Source organism: Mustela nivalis, assembly GCF_964662115.1.
Source record: "Mustela nivalis genome assembly, chromosome: 19".
Classification (NCBI taxonomy): domain Eukaryota; kingdom Metazoa; phylum Chordata; class Mammalia; order Carnivora; family Mustelidae; genus Mustela; species Mustela nivalis.
In genome coordinates, this window is record NC_139038.1 from 799538 (window position 1) to 806979 (window position 7442).

Below are 7442 nucleotides of genomic sequence, written 5' to 3' on the forward strand. Positions count from 1 at the left end.
AGAGTGGATGTGCTAGACTTCAGAAATGTGGGTTGGAGATCTGCTTAGCTGAGCACAGTACTCGGGTAGATGCAGGAAGCTGGGTCCTTGTCCCTGGAAATCTCTCCCCAAAGGACAGTCTGCAAGTTGGAGGACCCAGCTGAGCTCCTTACTCTGCAACAGACTCTTGGCCTGGGGCTCTCCTCGTCCCAATCCCAAACCCTGGCATTCAGCTGCCCCTCCTGGGAGCTCCCCTCCTCCCACCCAGTGCTGGCTCCAGTTGGGGACATTAATGTCCAGAGGATGGCAGGACTGACTCCTCCCAGGCCCCAGCCCAGTCCCCTCAACCCCTCCCCATGACTTGTGCTCCCTCACCCCCTACAGCCCGCCTGGTCCTCTGCACCCCGAGCCCTATCCCTTCAGGCAGGAGCTCTTGCGTAGAAGGAAGGGAGGGGCAGCCAGTCTGAGGACTGAGCCAGGGACACACCACCAGGGCCTGTGTGCTGGGGCGGGCCCTGCAGCCCACACCCGTTCAAAGAGCTCATTGTTCCCAGCCCTGCCTGCGCTGCCTCTAGTGACGCCAAGTTGGCCCCTTACAACTGGCTGGGGTGGAGGATTCGTGCCATGAAAACTGGCACATGCTGACCGCCCATAGCTACTCCAGACCCATAATCTGGATGAGAACACTGAGGCCCAGAGGGAAGCAAGGTGCCCAGGACCCCCAGCTTGGCCAGGGAGAACCCAGGAAGCTGGGCATGGAGCCTCTGGGCAGCCAAGGGCACCCTTGGCGCTCACCAGCCCAGACAGGTGTGCGACCGCCCCACCCACTCGCGGCCTGCTGGCCGTAAATCAGACCGCTAATCTTTCACCATCGGCCGGCCTCTCGCGGGCGTGATGGATGGGCTCCCGGCCCGGCCGACTGCTGCGAAATCACTCAGCGGCCAGACAAGCCCTAAATCTGACGCACCGAGTGTTGAAAGGAGGGATGTCTGTTTTCATAACCTACCTCAGTTACAATAAATATTTAAAATGCGCATTAACATCCTCTTGCCGCACAATCAGCCTCTGTGGCCCCGGCCGCACAGATTTAATTAGCTCCGGGCTTCCCCCACCGGCCGCGCTCGCCCGTGGACGGAAGGCCCCTGTTTTCTTAAACTCCCGGCCGCCATAAATACCGGCCGGCCCCAGCGCCACACAGAGCCTTTTGTCTGCCTCTGCTTCCCCAGCCCCTGTGCTGGGGCAGGGCAAGTCTCTGGTTACCGGGGTGTGCCCCACGGATGCCCATGAGTGGGGGGCACGTCCCAGGGTGTCCCGGCTGCCCGGCCCACAGCCCGGCCCTGACCTGAGGGATACCCAGAGAGGAAGGCAGAGCCGACACCCCCTCGCCCAGAGACCACACCCCACACTGGCAGGTGCCCAGCATGAGGCCCTTCCTCCCAGCCAGGACCCTCCCGTGCCCCTCTCTGAGCTCTGCACCAAACCCTCCAGCCTTGGCTTACCGACGTGCAAAGACCTCCAAGGCAGGGACAGTGTGGCCCCCATTTCGGAGGAAATAGGCTCAGAGTGCCGGAGCTGTTGGGAAGGCCCTGCTGGGTGGGCCCACCATGCACCACTTACCCACGCACTCTCTCTCCTGCCTGCCTTCATTCCTTCGTCCACACGCTCCTTCCACAGAGGCACCAGCTTTCCCTTCCTCCCTCTCTTCTGGGCTGTCTGTTTGCTTCCAGGTCTGGCACCAGAGGGCAGCTCCTTGCTGGGGCCCCGGCGCCCTCCGTGGCAGCTCACAGAGGCACCTGAGCAGTTTGCCCAGGCTTGCAAAGGCCCAGGGGCAGGAGAGCTGGAGGACAAGGGTCTGGGGACTGGTGCCCTGGCTGTGGCTCTTGGAGGCCCCAAACACCAGATTGAGAGAGCCAGAACTGCCTCCCAGGTGTGGGTTGGAGATGGGATGAGGTAAATGTGGTATAGAGGAAAGCCAGGCATTCTCCCTGGAGGAGGCAGCTGCTGTGAGTGTCTGCTGAGCCAGCCCTCTGTCCATTGGTGCCTCAGGAAGCCTCTCCATGGTCCATGACCACCAGCCTCCAGGAGATGTAGAACTGGCTGAGTTTCCCAAGGTCGATATGAGGCACCTGAGAGCCAGCAAGCATGGCGGGCGCCCAGGTGAGGAGATCGGAAACTCAGTGAGGGTGTTGAGACAGGAGAGGCCCGCTGTGGATCCCGGGCTGACTGTGACATCGAGGCGGCAGCTAGAGCTGCTGGCATGCCCGGGAAAGGGGTCAGCGCTTGTGTCCCTCAGTCTGATGTGTAGGGAAACTGAGGCACAGGAGAAATGGCAGCTCAAGGGGGGGTGCTGTGCAGTGGTAGCTATTGGACATTGAACTGTGCCCCCCCCAAAAGGGGTCCCCGTGAATGTGAGCTTCCTAGGAAGCAGGGACTCTGCGGGTGTGATGGTTAAGGGGAGGTCATGCTGGAGCAGGGTGGTGTCCTCACAGAAGAGGGGAGCGTGGACACACACGCAGGGAGAAGGCCACGGGGGCAGAGGTTATGGTGACGTGGCCACCAGCCCGGTATCCCCACCAGGAGCTGGACGAGGCAGGAGAGACCCTCCCCTGGAGCCCTCAAAGGGAGGGAGGCCCTGACCCCTGAGCTCACGCTTCTGGCCCTCGGGATGGGGAGATGATCCAGTTTGCTTATCTAGAGCTCCAGCCTGGTGCTCTGTTCTAGCCGCTGGGATGCTGGTCCCAACCTGCCTATCCTCAGCGTCTCTGGGCTAGTGAGAGGACCCCACACTTTGGAGGGTCTCAGCCCAGCTTCCAGAAGCTTTCTGGGAGTGTAAGTCTGGGTGAGGGGGCTGTGAGGTTGGGAGACACATCCCCACACCTGCCCAACCTTTCCAGGTGACATGGGAATCCAGGTCGGGACGGCATCCTGCAAGGCCTGGGATGTAGGCACAGAAGGAAGTCAGACAGGGTGGGACAGGAGTGCGGTCTCCAGGGCAGAGCTCCTGGGAGCAGAATGACATGCTGCTTCTTCTCTACACCCTTCCTCCGGGCCTGGGTGGGGCTGAGGCGGTCCCTGAGCCACCCCCTGAGGTGAACGGCTCCATACCTCCTCCCACTCTGTCCTGTACACTCCTGCGGGAAGGGGCATATGTATGTGCACCTGAGCGCACGCGTGTGTGCCACACGCAGGCCCAGAGGCTCTGTTAGTCAGTGATAGCCTCAGTGAGTGCGAGGTGTGACCCCTGGCCCGGGGGGCGCCCCCTGTTCTTTCCTCTGTGTGCGTCCCTCTGAGCAGCTCCCAGGGTCCAGCCTGGGGTGAGCTGGGTGCTACAGGACCCTTCCCTGCAGGATGCGCCCACCAGTGGGGACATAGGCCATAACCCAATGAACGAGATGCGCCCTGAGCAGAGCTGTGAGCTCAGGGCTCTGTCTGGAGGTGGATGTGTGTGCGTGTGTGTGTGCGTGTACAGGTGTGTGTGAGTGCAGCCCGATGGGCTCTAGGCCTGCAGTGCAAGCATTCCAGAAGCAGGGCAAGGCTGCCTGCCTCATCAAGCCGGCCTTGGGCTCCCTGAACCTCTACTGCCTGAAGGTGTCGCCAAACAGCCCAGATTTGAGGGGCTATCAAAACAACTGGGGTACCGTGTTTACAACCTGGTCACACCCAGCCACATCTTCCAGAAAAATCCCTCTGGCTGGGAGGCCTGTTGGCTGTGCTCCAAGCACGCGTTGGCCCGAGCAGCATCGCGTGGCTAGCGGAAGGGAGAGGCGTCCTGCAGGCTGCTGTCAGGGCTAGGAGGTAGGACCAGGACCGAGGTCAGCAAGTGGAGGGCTCTGGAGCCAGGACAGACAGAGGGCTCACTGGAACAGGAGCGAGCAGAGAGATGAGGACAGACTCCGCCCCCGGGGAGATGAGGACAGAGCCCTCGGCCGCCTGGACGCCAGTCCTGCTGCTCGTCTGAGCACTGGCCGGCCTGCCCACAGAGCGCTGAGACCGGTGTGGGGTGGGGGAGGTAATGTGCTCGTGGGGCTCCCGCAGCCAATATTCCGCGGGCACCCGAGCCAGTGCCGGCTCCCACCCGCTCGCGCCTGTTTATGAAGCGAAGGGTAAGTGTTTAATTAGCCGCCTAATTGCCTGGGTAATTGGGAGGCGTACTCAGCTCTCCAAGTAATCAGTCGGAACAGGCCTCGAAAATATCTGGCCCAATATTCATTAGTGTGGTTCAATCGTTAAACAGTTACCGTGTTTGGTTCATGACAAGGCCCAGCAAGCAGCTGCGCGCCCTGCAGCCGTCCGCCAGCCCTGACTGGGCAGGCCGCCCCATGCAGACAGACAGACAGACAGACAGCCCTGCTGGAGCATAGACGCCAGGCAGCGGGAGACACCTGTCCTGCCCCCAGCTGCCCTGTGTCTCCCTGGAGATGGAGGAGGTCCTCTGGTCAACCAGGCCACCTCCGCCTGCCCTACCTCACCCCCAGTGGGCCTGGCAGCTGGGATTCTAGGGGGAGAGGATAGGCCCAAAGGGCTCAGGGCACAGGGTCAGTGATGGAGCTGTGTTCCTGGTGATGGAAGGGGTGAGGCTGGGCTCTGCAAGGGGAGGTTCATGAATGTGCCCATCTTACAGGCAGGGAAACTGAGGCTAGAAGGACAAAGCAGCCTGGAGTAGTGGCAGTCGCCCCTCAACAGCCCCTATGGCCCTCAGGAGGTGGACCCAGCCCATCCGCTCCCCTTCTCGGAGGCTCCCCCACAGTCAGGAGGTCCGCCAGCAGCGGAGGAAGCCAGGGTCAGGAGGGCCAGCTGGAGCCACAGTCCCTTACCTGATGTCCACTGCTGAGGCCCACGTCTGCCCCAAATACAGTTCACTTGCTCACTCCCAGGACTCACTCACATCCTCTGCAACCAATCCTTGGGTGCCCTCCCCACGCCAGGCTCTGTGCTGGGGACAGCAAATAGTCTCATCGGACTCCTGCCACACGGACTTCCTCAGGGCACACCAGCTGATGCGGAGGCTCTGCTGAGAGGGTCTTTATGGAGAAAGTAGAACCAAGGCACAGAGAGGGCTTCCCCATGCTTGAGCCAGGGCCAGGAGGAGGGGACAGGGAAAAGCATCCCCAGTGAGTGGAATAGCCACTGCAAAGTCCCTGAGGCAGGAGAACATCCTTAGGCTGTGGCGAGTGGGAGGGCAGAAGTGTGGGGATCCTGCACGGACGGTGCTGCAGTACAGGCCATGGGCTTCATCTGAAGAGCTGTGGGAAACACTGAGTAGGCTTATAGGGGATATGAGTGACATGTGCTGTTGTCCCCTTCATAAGGGGCTTGGGCGGGGGCGGAGGAGAAGCCACGTGCTGGTGTCCATGTGAGAGGCAGGGGTGCTATGGACTGAGGGGAGCTGCTGTGTACCCCTCCACACCAAGCTTCACCCCTCCTTGCCTGCTCTGGGCCTCAGCATGGATGCTCGCTTCATGCCTGTCTCTTGCTCTCTGGTTTGGGGTGGAAGACAGAGATGGAAGGATTGTTTCCTCAGCTGGGCCTGCTCCTCCTTGGAAGGCCACATCCCTCCCTGCTGCTCCAGGCCCAGGCAGCCTGCCTGCCTTCCCAGCCCCAGCGAGGCTCCTGAGTACTTCACCTTGCCCAGTCGTGCTCACACCTTGGAGAACAGACCTCTTATTAGTCTCCTTCCCCAGTGTTGTGCCGGCCCTTGGTGACAGCCTACATTCACCCAAATCCTCCATGATCGTGAGAGTTTGAGGCTCACACAGTGAAAGCCCTTTGCCCTTGAAGCGCAAACAGGGTAACCACACTTACGATGGGCAGCTCTGAGGAATGCATGGAATTGCTGAATCAGTATGTTGATGCCTAAAACGAGTATAGCACTTTGTGTCGACTATCCTTCAAAACGAAAGTACAATGAGGTCACCTTGTAGAGGTGTGCAGGAGGAGCTGGACTGGGAATGGGGAACCTAGGCTTGGATCCCACTGTGTGACCTTGGGCAAGCCACCCACCCTCTCTGAGCCTCAATGGCTTGTCTGGAGAAAGGGGTCGAGGGAGGGGAGGCATGCCCTCTGACAGGACTGTTGTGGGGAACGTAAACTGAGGCACTGAAGAACTAGGAGGAGTTACCTTGGGAGATAGTAATGTGAACAGCACTGTGACCAGCCTGACACTGGTCACAAATGTCCCTTCCTTGGATTCTATCCCCCAACCACCACTTCTTTTTATTGGAGGTAAAATTTATGTAATAAAATGAACCACTCATTTTAGAGTGAACAATTCAATGGCCTTGAGTCTGTTTCCAGGGTTGTGAGCCCACTACCAGGGACACCCCATACCCATCAGCTGTTGCTCCCCGTCCTCCCCCTCAGCACCCCTGCAGCCTCTGATCTGCATTCTGTGTCTGGGTCTGCCCGCTCCAGACATCTCACGTAAATGGAATCACAGCATACGTGGTCTTCTGTGTCACTGAGATCACATCCTTGAGCTCCACCCCTACTGTGGCTTGGGCCAGTGCTTCCCACCTCTCTGAGGCTCGATGCAGTCCCATTGTGTAGACATCAACCATCTTCTCAAGCAGGAGTTTTCATGTTCGTTTTGCAAACACAGAAGCCGGGCATCAGAAAGGCTTCTCTAGTCTTCTGAGCTCATGGTGTTCAGACATGAGATACTTGGAAGTGGTGTGGTCGGTGGTCGGGAGTAAGGAAGGGCCCGGAGGCTTGCTCGCTCTCTGTTCTTCCCCTCCAGATCCTATCTTTACTTAACACTTAGACAGTTTGTTCATCATAGCTTTTTCCATGCATTTTATTGATGTTTTAATTAAAAAATTTTAAATTTGAGAATTCTAATTGAACTTTTAATTTAGAGGTAATTGTAGGTTGACACGCAGTTTCAGGAAATGGCTCCATGTGCCCTAGACCTGGTTTTCCTCACTGGTGGCATCTGGTCATAGCTGTAATGCAGAACTCCAGCGTTGATTCCCTCTCCTGGATGTCACAGAAGAACCTGACAATTGCGATCGTATAATGACTTCAATTTCTCCCTCGTGGCGTTCAGACTATTGCCACACACCATACTTATACATGTGGCATAAACTTCACAAGACATGGTTATTTTTCTTTGAGCAGTCAATGGTCATTTAAATAGGTGTCAATGGTCGTAGAAAGACTACCTATTCACTCACGTGGTTACTTTCCCAGGGCTTGTCATTCCCGTCTGGATTCACACTTGTCGGCTCTCCTTCTGTACCTCTTGCACTGCAGGCCTGCCAGTGGCAAATTCTCTCAGCTCCCGTCCAAAAGCACTCTATTTTGCCTTCAGGTTTGGAGGATACCTCTGCTGGGTAGAGAATTCCAGCTCAGCACCTTGGTCTTCTTGCTTTGTGATTCCCAGGAGAAGTCTGCTGCCATACTTGTCTTTATTCCCCTGAGATGTGTGGTTCTTCTCTGACTGTCCTGGGGCCATGTCTGTCACA